Below are 15,244 nucleotides of genomic sequence, written 5' to 3'. Positions count from 1 at the left end.
GAGGAAGAAAAATGCTGACTGCACTATGACCTGAAGAACACCATCCCTACAGTCTAGCACAGAGCTGGAAACATTATGCTTTGGGGCTGTTTCTCTGCTAAAGGTACAGTCCGACTTTGCCACATTGAGGGTATTGTAAAATCTTGGATGAGAGCCTTCTACCTTCAGCCAGAACACTGAAGATGGGCCGTGGTTGAATCTTCCAGCATGACAATGACCCATAACAAGGCAACAAAGGAGTGGCTCAAGAAGAAGCACATTAAGGTCTTGGAGTGGCCTAGCCAGTTTCCAGACCTTAATCCTATAGAAAATGTATGGAGGGAGCTGTCAAGTGACAGCCAAGAAACCTTAAGGATTTAGAGATCTGTAAAGAAGAGTGGACCAAAATCCCTCCTGAGATGTGAGCAAACCTGGTCACTAACTTCAAGAAACGTCTTACCTCTGTTTGCCAACAAGGGTTTCATCACCAAGTACTAAGTCATGTTTTGCTTGGGGATCAAATACGGTACTTATTTTACTCACTGAACTGCAACTTAATTTATAACGTTATATCATGTGTTTTATCTGGATTTTTGGTTGATATTCTGTCTCTATCATTTAAAATACACCTATGATAAAAATTAGAGACCCTTCATTTCTTTGCAAGTGGGCAAATATTCAAAATCTGCAGGTGGTCAAATAATTATCCCCACTGTATATAAACCCTGTATAATAAATCCTGTATAATATTATAACTATAGTTGGGTAAAATGTGTCCTTTTTAAGATAATTTAGTGGCGGTTCACATTACAGCGACTTGGGATCCACCAACTTTTCAGACCTCAGGGCGCCCCAAGTCACCGGACATAAATTTTATTGAAGTGAACGAGAGCTGTCTTAATGTACACTACTGAAGTCGCTCTGACTTCAGAAAAGGTTCCTGTACTACTTCAAGGCAACTTCTAGCCGGCTTGTACCCATAGATTTCAATGGAAGTTGCCTCCAAGTTGGATCCTTATCTTATTGATGTGATTTGGATCCGACATTACAGGAAGATTACCCAGGAATTCCCTGAAGTGCCGACTTTCAGGTCACGGCACTGTCAACCGCCTCTTATGCCCCGTACACATGGTCGGATTTTCCGACGGAAAATGTGTGATAGGACTTTGTTGTCGGAAATTCCGACCGTGTGTAGGCTCCATCACACATTTTCCATCGGTTTGAGAGCAGGATATAAAATTTTCCGACAACAAAATTCGTTGTTGGAAATTCCAATCGTGTGTACACAAATCCGACGGACAAAGTGCCACGCATGCTCAGAATAAATAAAGAGATGACAGCTATTGACCACTGCCCCGTTTACAGTCCCGATGTACGTGTTTTACATCACCGCGTTCAGAACGATCGGATTTTCCGACAACTTTGTGTGACCGTGTGTATGCAAGACACGTTTGAGCCAACATCCGTCGGAAAAAATCCTAGGATTTTGTTGTCGGAATGTCCGAACAAAGTCCGACCGTGTGTACGGGGCATTACACTACTACCTTTTGAGTAACACACATGAACGCACACACTACTTGTTGGAGCAATGTGGTGCCTCCCCAACACACCTTGCCGATGAACGTATGTGGAGCACAGCCTGCATTTCGGTGTGCTGCCACAAACAATAGATGTACTTTTTTTAGAGTGTAAATCAGCTTATTCAAATATTCATGCTGCCATACGGGGACACGTTAACGGACTGCAATGCTAAGAATGGGAGCTTGATTTTTAATGGTTTATTAAGTGTATTATTAAGGGCTCATTCACACCAGATGCATTGCAACTATGCAGGCTGTTATTTCTAGTGCAGCCCCAATGCATAAACAAGGCAAAATACCTTGTTTCCCATGGTGTCAGTCTGCATCACAGCATTGCTAGAAAAAAAGTACAGAACGCAAGACAGTTTTCAGCACAGGAGAATGCAATGCAAACCACCACATCACAGTGCTGCCGCTGTAAAAAAAAAAAAAAAAAAACCTATATTGAAATGTCACAAGTGAGATTTCATTAAAGTTCTGTGGAATAAAGGAAACAAGGCAATCTGGCACGCCAAATTTGGTGTGATTAGTGCAGCTCGCTGATGTAAAAAATATAAATAAATAAAAAAAGCGGCCTAAACCAAAAGCAACAGATAATCGGCAACTATAAGTGAAATTGTCTTCTGAGTTCATCTGCTAAAGCCATTCCTGTCACAAGTTATCATACAATATAATGAAAATACAAGTAAAAGTAAAATTGGATTGACTGGACTGAAAAAAAGATTTCACACGGTTGTTCCGATCAGGTGTGCCTGTCAGTTTTTCAGGGCGGGGCCCCAATCAGAAGGTCGATGCATTCCAATGGAGAGGCAAGTGTAAGGCCTCATTCACACAAGGCAGATCCGCTGCCACGGAGTCCGCCAGCTCAGCGGGAGATCTCTCTGTTGATCTCCGCTGAGACGGCGGATGACAGGTCCCTCTCTGCTCACTGAGCGGGGAGGGGCTTGTCGAGCGCCGCTGATTGCTATGGGGAGATCAGACAGCATGTCCGTTTTCATCAGATCTCACCCGACCCGATAGGGACGGATGCGAACGTAGGGCCATCCGTCTGATTTTAGTGGATCGGACCGGGTCGGATGTCAGCGGACATGTCACCACTGACATCCGTCGCTCCATAGGCTAACATGGAGCGCCCGTTCAGGTCCGCCAAAAAACTGACAGGCGGACCTGAACAGTCCGTTCATGTGAAAGGGGCCTAAATGGACTGGTGTCCGTTTACCTCCAGGACCTCCAAAAAAAAAAAAAAAAAAAAAAAAAAATGCAAGAGGTTTTTTTTCCATTTGGGCTGAGTGAATCAGAGGTAACCAGCTGTAAACAGACAGCAAAGTCTGGGCTCGGTCAATGTCCGCTCTGCAGAAACTGAGCAGACACTGATGTTTCATCCACCCACTCTGATCAGCTCACAGATCTGATTGCAATAGAATCCACCTCACGTGAAAGGGGCTTTATGCACATGAGCACTTGTATCAGCATACAGCAAGAAACATAAAACCTATTCTATAAAGGTGACCTTTAAATTAAAACCCTTGAAAGTCTTTTTATAGCAGCACTGAGGATTTGCGGTCCAGCAGGAGTACTTGCACATTACCACAAACTTCTGAGTTTGTTTTGTTCCAGTAACGACCGTGTTGTGATCTCTCAGCGGCGATCTGAATACTGTGAAGTGCAAAGGAGGGGTCGGGGGTCTTTTAGACCCCCGATCCCACCATAAAGAGGACCTGTCACCACCTATTACTGTCACAAGGGATGGTTACATTCCTTGTGACAACAATAAAGGTGATCAAAAATGGTTTATTTTTTAAGCAAAAAAAAACCTAATTAAAAAAAAAAAAAAAGTAATATTTTGTTATAAAAAATTTAAAACAGGTAATTTTTCTCCTTCATTGATGTACGCTGATGAGGCGGCACTGATGGGCACCGATAGGCGGCATTGATGGGCACTGATGGGTGGCAATAATAGGCACTATCAGTTATACTGATAGGCAGCACTGCTAGGTGGCACTACTGGTGGGCATTGATAGCTGGCAGTTGTGGGCACTGATAGGTGGCACTTGTGGGCACTGATAGGGGGCACTGTTATATGGGCACAGATGAGGCAGATGTGCCTCTTCCACTTCAGGACCGATGTCCCTCGCATCCAAGCCGGTGATCGCCTTTTTTTTTTCTATTCACGCTGTCAGCGTGAGTAGAAAAAAAAAAAAGCCGATTACCGATCTTTTGTTTACATCATGTGATCAGCTGTCATTGGCTGACAGCTGATCACATGGTAAGGGGCCAGGACCAGCCCCTTACTTGGATCGGTGATCACCCGAGTCTCCGTGACTCAGTGATCACAGCGCGCTCGGCGCGCGCCCTGTAGGGTGCGTTCACATGGGAAGCCTTCATATGACGGCCTCCCGGGAATTCAGGTCCGCGCTGTGGCCGTCATTCAGCCATAGCATGGATGTCAAGTGGTTAAACACAATTTAAATAAATAAGAAAAAAAAATGTTTAAAGCGCCCCCATCCCCGCGATCTCGCGCAGCAAAGAACACGCATACGGAAGTCGCGCCCACATATGTAAACGGTGTACAAATTACACATGTGAGGTATCGCCGCAATCGTCAGAGCGAGAGCAATGATTCTAACACTAGACCTCCTCTGTAACTATAACCTGGTAACCGTAAAAAAAATTTAAAGCGTCGCCTATGGAGATTTTTAGGTACCGTAGTTTGTCGCCATTCCACAAGTGCGTGCAATTATAAAGCATGACATGTTTGGTATCTATTTACTTGGAGTAACATCATCTTTAATATTATACAATAAAATTGGGCTAATTTTACTGTTTGTTTTTTTTTTTAATTCATTAAAGTGTCCCTTTTCCCAAAAAGTTGCGTTTAAAACACCGCTGCACAAATACCGTGTGATTAAAAATATTGCAACAATAACCATTTTATTCTCTAGATTCTCTGCTAAAAATATATATAATGTTTGGGGGCTCCAAGTAATTTTCTAGCGAAAAATACAGATTTTAAACTTGTAAACACCAAATGTCAAAAATAGGCTTAGTCATGAAAGGGATAAAGGGCTCTTTTTTTTTTTTTAACACCATTATGTTACTAAACGTCTTAGACCTGGTTCACATCTATGTGTTTTTGGTGTATTTTGCAGAAACCCTCTACAGTTCATTTACATGGTTTCCTATGGGACACGTTCACATCTATGCTTTTTTGAGCCGCTGCGTACTTGGAAAGGGTCAGGGACTTTTTAAAAACGCAAAACGGTACTTTTTTGGTTCAACAGACTTCAATGGAGAAGCTGCAGAAAAGCATGTAAAACGTTTTGGCAGCAATTTGTATTTTTTAATCTGCCCAACAATAAATTGGCCAAAAAAATGCAAAAACGCAAATCGCAGCAAAATCACATGTGCAAAAATCAAAAAACTGCACTGCAGAAACAGATCAAAGGTAAACTGCATGGGTGTGTACCGAGCCCTATGCTGGCCACATGGATCAATTTTCAGACGAAAAATTTTTGTACATTCGCTGAATGAAAGCATGTTTGAAATTTTCACTTGTTTTTAACTTTCTGTTTTTAAAATGAATGTAATTTCTGAACGAAAACCACATACACTGTCTGAAAATTCCTTTGACCAAGAAGTTTTCTATTTCTAAATTTTCCCGTCACTGTGGTTGAAAACGAATGTCGATTTGACCTCACTAACGATTAGAAAATATCGAACGAACGTTCTTAAAATTACATTTTTTTTTTTTAAGGAAGACATTTTTTAAGTAAAAATTTTGATTTGAGTCTGATGATATTTACCAGATTCACACTTTAATAGTATATACAATACATCTCTTCTCTAATATACAGTATATATCTCTTCTGTCTGTTATTCTCAGAGTTGATTAAAGATTTTGCTCCCTAAACAATATAGTTGGTTATTTATATTTAACACTGCATATAGATATTTAAGAATGCATTGCCTTTTTTTTTTAAACTTTACATATATACTAAATTATACACCACACTTTTTTTTAAGGTTATTAAAACCGATTAATCGAAACAATAATTGGCCAACTAATCGATTATGAAAATAATCGCTAGTTGCAGCCCTAAGAGCAACCATTGTCTAATGGCCAGGGAATCCCCCATCTGGACAACAACTGAAAGTAAACAAAGGGGCAGGGAGGCTGGTAATGTCAAACATGGTCCAAATAATGACCATTGCCATTTTTTGGGTAAGAGCCCATTCACACAGGGGCAACTTTGGATCCGACTTCAAGTCGCCCCAAGTCGCCTCAAGTCACGCTACATGAAAAAATCAATGTAAGTGAATGGATCTGTCTTAATGCACACTACTGCAGTCGCTCCGACTTCAGAAAAGGTTCCTGTACTACTTCAATCCGACTTGAAGGCAACTTGTACCCATTGATTTCAATGGAAGTTGCCTCCAAGTCTGATCACTGTTCATACTGAGGCAACTTTACAGGAAGCAGAAAAGAAACAGAAAGTAATTTCCTCTACTAAACAGCCAGCCCCCTCCTTCTCACACACAGCTGATAAGCTCTGATTGGCCACTTGTAAAGTTCCCTGTCCTGGAGGCGACTTCAAGTTGTGTTGTAAGTTGCCCCAAGTCGTGCTGTGATTCATACTCAAGTCGTGTCCAAGTTGCCTCCCAAAGTCGTGCTGGAAGTCGTGTTGCCCCTGTGTGAATGGACTCTAAGGACGTCACCAGCATTCCTGGCTTTCAGCTATCAGCTGGGGAATCTCCTGGTCAGCGGCTGAATAGGACCAGGTGTGCGTCATCAGTTGATGTGATGCCGGCAGCCTCTGTATTCCTAACCACAAGGGAATCCTGTGTGGCCACAATTATGACGGCTTCCCAGCACAAAATGCCCCGCTCTGAACACTGAACACACACATATGCTGCAAGGCTTTCCTGAAGTAGACACTGGCTGATTTAAAGTGTGCCCACACTGACAAAAAAAGTGTGAAAAAAGTCTGAAAAAACACTTGAATCAAGCATTTTCATGCATTTCTAGGGAACAAAAAAAAAAAAATGCACCAATCTGTCCCAAAACTGAGTTTCAGGCAACTTGTAGGAGAAATGTGAACCAATTTCATAGAAAATAACATTTTTTTTTTTTCTTCCAGCATTTTGGAGCTTCAAGCTACAAACTTCTGGAGGTGTGAATGGGGCCTAAGGCCTCGTTCACATATCGGAAATTTAGAATCATAAAAATCGTGCAGTGTTTGGGGTGCCATTTGAGATGAACGCTACACAAACGCACGTCCCGCGTTTTGCCACGATTTGGATGTGCGGCCAGAATTGCTGCAATTCTGCCCGTGATTCCAAATTGTGGCAAATCCTTTGTTGTGCATTTGGGTGCCGTTCATCTTGAATGGCACCCCAAACACGGCACAATTTTGCCACGGTTGTTGTTCGACTAAATGCAAGTGTAAAATTGCTCCTGGCCCCAATGCCCAAATTTGGTCCCTGAGCTTCTTTGGAGCAACAATCTCGCATAGGGCAGCCCATTCAAGTGGTCAGTTACTGTGTTGGAAGCACACCAATGAGCGCCTGCTCAGCACAGAAGAGTGGAGCTGGCTGACACATATACACTATCTCACAAAAGTGAGTACACCCCCTCATGTTTGTAAATATTTTATCTTTTCATGTGACAACACTGAAGAAATGACACTTTGCTACAATGTAACGTAGTGAGTGTACAGCTTGTATAACAGTGTAAATTTTCTGTCCCCTCAAAATAACTCAACACACAGCCATCGATGTCCAAACCGCTGGCAACAAAAGTGAGTACACCCCTAAGTGAAAATGTCCAAATTGGGCCCAATTAACCATTTTTCCTCTTGGTGTCATGTGACTCATTAGTGTTACAAGGTCTCAGGTGTAAATGGGGAGCAGGTATGTTAAATTTGGCGTTAATCGCTCTCACTCTCTCATACTGGTCACTGGAAGTTCAACATGACACCTCATGGCAAAGAACTCTGAGGATCTGAAAAGAAAAATTGTTGCTCTACATAAAGATGGCCTAGGCTATAAGAAGATTGCCAAGACCCTGAAACTGAGCTGCAGCACAGTGGCCAAGACCATACAGCGGTTTAACAGGACAGGTTCCACTCAGAACAGGCCTCGCCATGGTTGACCAAAAGTTCAGTGCACGTGCTCAGCATCATATCCAGATGGTTGTCTTTGGGAAATAGACGTATGAGTGCTGCCAGCATTGCTGCAGAGGTTGAGGGGGGGTCTCAGCCTGTCAGTGCTCGGACCATTCGCTGCAAACTGCATTAAATTGGTCTGCATGGTTGTCGTTACTGGAACCATGTCCTGTGGTCTGATAAGACCAAGATAAACTTATTTGGTTCAGATGGTGTCAAGCGTGTGTGGTGGCAACCTGGTGAGGAGTACAAAGACAAGTGTGTCTTGCCTACAGTCAAGCATGGTGGTGGGAGTGTCATGGTCTGGGGCTGCATGAGTGCTGCCGGCACTGGGGAGCTACAGTTCATTGAGGGAACCATGAATGCCAACCTGTACTGTGACATACTGTAGCAGAGCATGATCCCCTCCCTTGAGAGACTGGGCCGCAGGGCAGTATTCCAACATAATTACCCCAAACACACCTCCAAGACGACCACTGCCTTGCTAAAGAAGCTGAGGGTAAAGGTGATGGACTGGCCAAGCTTATCTCCAAACCTAAACCCCATTGAGCATCTGTGGGGCATCCTCAAATGGAAGGTGGAAGAGCGCAAGGTCTCTAACATCCACCAGTTCCGTGATGTCATCATGGAGGAGTGGAAGAGGACTCCAGTGGCAACCTGTGAAGCTCTGGTGAACTCCATGCCCAAGAGGGTTAAGGCAGTGTTGGAAAATAATGGTGGCCACACAAAATATTGACACTTTGGGCCCAATCTGGACATTTTCACTTAGGGATGTACTCACTTTTGTTACCAGCGCTTTAGACATTAATGGCTGTGTGTTGAGTTATTTTGAGGGGACAGAAAATTTACACTGTTATACAAGCTGTACACTCACTACTTTACATTGTAGCAAAGTGTCATTTCTTCAGTGTCGTCACACGAAATGATATAATAAAATATTTACAAAAATGTGAGGGGTGTACACACTTTTGTGAGATATTGTATGTGTAGCACCAGCAGGAAGGTGATGAAGAAAACCTGTTGCAGAGAAAAATATAACATTTATTACCAAAGATCGGAGAATTCTCTACAGGCACCACCTCCCCTAAATATAAAATTAGAAAATACCAAGAAACAAGATTGGGAGTTTTGGAGGTACCAAAAAAAAAAAAAAAATCAAATCAAATTGATAATACAAATTTCAGTTTTATTTAAACATACATGATTAGAAAACCAATAAAAGTTTTAAAACCAGAACATGAATGATCATGCGGTCACAATACAAAAGTTGGCTGTCTCTACATGTTTCGCCATAATCATGGCTTCTTCTGGAGCTTTTGTAGGACCTTTATACAATGTCGTCGCTAAAATAATAAACAATAATTTTAATAAATACAAAGAAAAAAGAGAGAGAAAACAATAGTACAAACAAAGACCCCAAAGGGTCTGTTAAATTTACAATTCATATATTTGCATAGTTACAGGATGTCCAATGAGGTTACCTCATTAGACATCCTGGCGGGCCCTGAGGAATCTTGAGGTGAGAGTGTAGGTTAAAGTATTTATTTATTTCAGGTACTTATATAGCGTCGTCAATTTACGCAGCGCTTTACATATACATTTTACATTCACATCAGTCCCTACCCTCAAGGAGCTTACAATCTAAGGTCCCTAACTCACATTCATACATACTAGGGACAATTTAGACAGGATCCAATTAACCTACCAACATGTCTTTGGAGTGTGGGAGGAAACCGGAGTACCCGGAGTAAACCCACGCAGGCACAGGGAGAACATGCAAACTCCAGGCAGGTAGTGTCGTGGTTGGGATTCGAACCAGCGACCCTTCTTACTGCTAGGTGAAAGTGCTATCCACTACACCACTGTGCCGCCCATAAGTGGGGTGAGAGTGCATTTATCAGACTATCTATCTAAAATATACATATATATATATATATATATATATATATATATATATATATATATACACATATTTTTTTTTATTTATTTTGTTGTAACTATGCAAACATATGAATTGTAAATTTAACAGACCCTTTGGCGTCTTTGTACTATTTTCTCTCTTTTTTTGTATTTATTAAAATTTATTGTTTATTATTTTAGCAACATTGTATAAAGGTCCTACAAAAGCTCCAGAAGAAGCCATGATTATGGCGAAACATGTAGAGACAGCCAACTTTTGTATTGTGACCGCATCAAACAAACATTGCTTTTCCATTATATGGACTTTAATTCAAATTTGTAATTGCCTGTCTTTGCAGCTGGTCCATAAACGATGACAAAACTGGCCATGTCAGGTGACCTCTGAATGACTCCAGTATGTCAGTGGTAGGACCTGCCAAGTTTAGACGTCCCCGAACAGAACAGACAATGCAGAAAACGTATTTTCTGGGGATCTGGAATTTCCACAGCAGCAGAAAATGATGAGCAGTGCAGAGTGTGCACATTCCCCTCCCTACACATCCATGGCAGGCTCCACCACCAGCTATGGGAGCCCTCCACTGTCCAGTGCAATACATGGGTGATAAGGCCTTCCGATTCCCTATGGAATCCTCACATCTCACCCAAACATCTGGACCTCACACCGCACTGTGTCCTCATCATACTAATTACTACTACTGACCTGCACATTTTAACATCACTTCTCTACTAAAGAAGAAGCTGCTTGACACAGGACATGGTCCACATTAACACCTATGATCCCAACCTCCTAATATTACAGGTGGAGTACACTAAAAACCTCCTACTATTATGGACAGAATAAACTGATATTATGGGGTGATGTAAACTTACACAGTCCTGCTATTATGGGTGGAGTAAGCTTACACAGTCCTGATAGTGTGGGTGGAGTAAACTTACACAGTCCTTCTTTAATGGGTGGAGTAAACTTATACAGTCCTGATATTATAGGCGGAGTAAACTTACACAGTCCTGATATTATAGGCGGAGTAAACTTACACAGTCCTGATATAGGTGGAGTAAACTTACACAGTCCTGATATTATGGGTGGAGTAAACTTACACAGTCCTGATATTATATGCAGAGTAAACTTACACAGTCCTGATATAGGTGGAGTAAACTTACACAGTCCTGATATTATATGCAGAGTAAACTTACACAGTCCTGATATTATGGGTGGAGTGAACTTACACAGTCCTGATATTATGGGTGGAGTGAACTTACACAGTCCTGATATTATGGGTGGAGTGAACTTACACAGTCCTGATATTATGGGTGGAGTAAACTTACACAGTCCTGATATTATGGGTGGAGTGAACTTACACAGTCCTTCTTTAATGGGTGGAGTAAACTTACACAGTCCTGATATTATAGGCGGAGTAAACTTACACAGTCCTGATATTATGGGTGGAGTAAACTTACACAGTCCTGAAATTATGGGTGGAGTAAACTTACACAGTCCTGATATTATATGCAGAGTAAACTTACACAGTCCTGATATTATGGGTGGAGTAAACTTACACAGTCCTGAAATTATGGGTGGAGTAAACTTACACAGTCCTGATATTATATGCAGAGTAAACTTACACAGTCCTGATATTATGGGTGGAGTGAACTTACACAGTCCTGATATGGGTGGAGTGAACGAACAAAGTCCTAATATTATGGGTGGAGATATGTGAACATGTCCTTTTTTTCTAGATGGGGTAGAGTGAGAAGTGTGATAAGTAGTAGTGAGGATGAGATGTGTAGTAGTGAGTGTCCCGGGGATAGTACTAGGTCCTCCTGAGCTCAGTGTATATCCGCCCCACGATCGTCCCGTAAGAAGGTGATACCAAGACTAGGCGACTACTCCATGAACTTTCCTACCTCTGATCACATGACCTCCGCTCCATGGGTGACGATCCCTCTACTCCAAAATGAAAGTACGGACAGGAGATGTCAGTAATGAGGACGGGACGGAAACTCCAGCAGCGGATGATCCCCCGCACCGAGTGAGACGCATGCCATACCTCCGGCTCCTTCATTCATACTGTGCGAGCCAAGGACGTCTTCCAGGCTGCTCCCCCTGCTGGTGTCCGCTGGGACTGCACGCCTCCATCCTCTGTCCTATTAGGTAAAGGCCACTTCCTTGTTGTCACTGCCCTCATTCCCTCCTCGGCTCTCCTTTAGTTCAGGAAGCTGCAGACTCAGCACACAGATTATTGGAGCTTACATTAAAGTATAACTAAAGGAAAAACTTTTTAGTTGTGGAGATTGATTAGTACACCTATTACGTTTTTATTGCTGTCTGTGCCCCCCCCCATCAGGGAGACCCCCCCTCTATTTGTCCTGTTTACCATGATCATTCAAAGTAAAAGAAAATCCCACATTTTGTGATTGTTCCCAGAAAAGTAATAGAGGAGAAATCTTCCAATGGGGACACTAGTTCTGATGACCTAGGAGGCCCCAATGGATTTCCCCACTTTAGAGGGATTTCCCCTAACTTCCTGTTTGGCTATGGGACAGGAAGTGAAGAGAAATCTCTGCAATAGGAAGCGGATAGTTTTTTTTTACTAACAGGGGTTGTAACCCTCCCTTACTTTATCCAAAAATACATAAAAAAGTGTTGTCCTTAGTTCTACTTGGCGTCAAACTCTTTTTTCATTTTGCATAGAGTAATGGAGGGTTATAACCCCTGTCGGTTTCTTTTTTGCCATCTGTGTCCCATTTGGGGATTTTCCTTCACTTCCTGTCCCATAGCTGTAGATGTTCTGCAAGGCCTATTGGCATACCTGTAGTAGGTGCAGTGATCGTTCCATTGATTACAGTACTAGAATTCCCGTTGCTCACAGTAGGATGAAGAGCAGTTGTAGGACTTTCAGAGTAAGTGGTTTCTGTAGTGCTGCTTGGGTTTCCACTGTCTTTGCACTGATGCATGTCTGGGGAAGTCAGGATTGCTTTTATTGTGTAATTTTTCACGTTCTCTAATGTGGCAAACACGGTGATGTCCTCATTTTCTGCAAAGAAAGTAAATGTCAGTTATTTGCTGGATTAAAGTAGAATTTAAAGTGATTGTGACATGAAATATGAACAAGTGTGTACTCATCTCAATCCAGAGCAATAAGTGTAATTTCTGTCTGCTGCTTCATTCCTCTATCAGCAAAAGTCACTTCTGACGAGTTTTCCTGACACCAAGAGAAAAAAGGTGACAGAGGGGGACCTGCAGCTGATTGACAGCCTCAGCTCTAGTCCTGTGTGCTCTGTGAGGGGGTGTGTCCCTTCCCTCCAATCACCTCTTAGAGTTCTCCTCACTGAGATCTGCAGTGTGTGATGTTAGCTGTTTTTTTCTGACAGCTCAGACAAGCTTTATTAATTCAGCACTTTGAATGGATGTATAGAGGAGAAGACTGCAGATAAGCAGGTACAACTTATGTAGGAGGATTTGTTTCATCTCTGTGTATCACCTGAGTCACCTCACTCAGTATATGTAAGGGTTTACAACCACTTTTAAGTAAACCTTTTCTTTTTTATTTTGGATAGAGTGGGGGAGGGTTATTAACCTTAGTCAGTTCTTTATTTATTTTATGTGTGCCCCATTGGGAAGATTTCTCTCCACTTCCACTTAGTCAAAACATGAAGTACAGTACTAATGGACAAAAACAAATTGTGAGAGATGTACTAAAACTGGCGGACACACAATCTGGTGCAGGTCTTCATAGAAACCAATCAGTGTATAGGTTTTTTTTTTTATTGTCAAAGCTTAAGGCCGGGTTTACACTGGTGCGACAAACGCTCCAACATTGGGAGCTCATGTCGCATGACGTGTAAAAATCAATGTTTCCCTACGGAAGCCGTTTAAACTGGTCTGACACAAGTCGGTCCGACTTTGAAAATGCTCCCTGTACTACTTTGGTCCGACTTTCATCCGACTTCAATGATAGTCAATGGGCTGAAGTAGGATCAAAGTCGGATCGCCGCCTTCCATGATCCGACTTTGGCATGCGACTTGTGCTCTGATGATCTTGAGGGGGAACTCCGCGCCAAATTTTAAATTAAAAACGGCATGGGTTTCCCCTCCAAGAGCATACCAGGCCCTTCGGTCTGATATGGATTTTAAAGGGAACCCCCTACGCCGAAAAAACGGCGTGGGGGTCCCCTCAAAATCTATACCAGACCCTTATCCGAGCACGCATCCAGGCCGGTCAGGAAAAGGGACGGGGACGAGCGAGCGCCCCCACCCTCCTGAACCGTAGGAGGCCGCATGCCCTCAACATGGGGGGTGGGTGCTTTGGGGCAGGGAGGCGCCCTGTGCCCCCCCCACCCCAAAGCACCTTTTCCCCATGTTGATGAGGACAAGGGCCTCTTCCCGACAACCCTGGCCGTTGGTTGTCGGGGCCTACGGGCGGGGGGGCTTATCGGAATCTGGGAGCCCCCTTTAATAAGGGGGCCCCCCAGATCCCGTCCCCCACCCTATGTGAATGAGTATGGGGTACATTGGACTCCTACCTATTCACCTGGGGAAAAAAAGTGTCAATTAAAAAAAAAACACACTAGACAGGTTTTTAAAGTAATTTATTAGGCAGCTCCGGGGGTCTTCTTCTGACTTGGGGGGTCTCTCCTGACTTCTCCGTGCTCTCCGGCCTCTTCTCCCGGTCTCCGGTTCTCCTCCCGCTCTCCAGTGTCTTCTGCCGGCTCCTCCGCTATCTTCTGCTCTTTTGCCCGCTCTTTTGCTAGCATTGGCCTGGTCTTCTCCATTGTCTTCTTCCCTCCGGTCTTCTTCCGCTGTTGACACAATGCTCACTCCCGCTGTAATGCCGTGTGCGTGGTGCGCAACAACTTGTATAGGCATGGGGCGTGGTCACCGGGTGTTGTCACCCGGTGACCTCGCCCCTTATGACATCACCGCCCCATCATGCCCTGGGCCGTGACATCATAAAGTCGTTGTGCACCGCGCACACGGCATTACAGCGGGAGAGAGCGTTGTGTCAACATCGGAAGAAGACCGGAGGGAAGAAGACGATGGAGAAGACCGGGCCAACGCTAGCAAAAGAGCGGGCAAAAGAGCAGAAGATAGCGGAGCACCTAGACACCTGTCTAGTGTGTTTCTTTTTTCATTGACACTTTTTTTCCCAAGGTGTACAATGTACCTCATTCACATAGGGTGGGGGGTCGGGATCTGGGGAGCCCCCTTGTTTAAGGGGGCTCCCGGATTCCGATAAGCCCCCCCGCCCGCAGGCCCTGACAACCAACGGCCAGGTTTGTCGGGAAGAGGCCCTTGTCCTCATCAATATGGGGACAAGGTGCTTTGGGGTGGGGGGCCGCAGGGCACCCCCCTGCCCCAAAGCACCCATCCCCCATGTTGAGGGCATGTGGCCTGGTATGGTTCAGGAGGGGGGGCGCTCACTCATCCCCATCCCTTTTCCTGACTGTCCGGGCTGCGTGCTTGGATAAGGGTCTGGTATGGATTTTGGGGGGACCTCCACGCCGTTTTTTCGGTGTAGGGGGTTCCCCTTAAAATCCGTATCAGACCGAAGGGCCTGGTATGCTCTTGGAGGGGAACCCTTGCCAGTTTTTTATTTAAAA

At 43.8% G+C, this 15,244-nt stretch overlaps 1 protein-coding gene across 1 annotated transcript in view; it reads right to left on the bottom strand.

Annotated features, from left to right (window-relative positions):
• Positions 1-11,757, bottom strand: part of MOB3B (MOB kinase activator 3B) — a 140,847-nt gene extending 129,090 nt beyond the window's left edge. Inside the window, exon 1 of the mRNA XM_073635874.1 lies at positions 11,549-11,757. The gene's annotated coding sequence lies outside the window, so the exon portion shown is untranslated. The remainder of the gene's footprint in view (positions 1-11,548) is intronic.
• Between the last annotated feature and the right edge of the window lie 3,487 nt (positions 11,758-15,244).

The sequence above is a fragment of the Aquarana catesbeiana genome, linkage group LG01, assembly GCF_042186555.1.
Source record: "Aquarana catesbeiana isolate 2022-GZ linkage group LG01, ASM4218655v1, whole genome shotgun sequence".
Lineage (NCBI taxonomy): Eukaryota > Metazoa > Chordata > Amphibia > Anura > Ranidae > Aquarana > Aquarana catesbeiana.
This window is presented reverse-complemented; position numbering and strand designations above follow the sequence as displayed.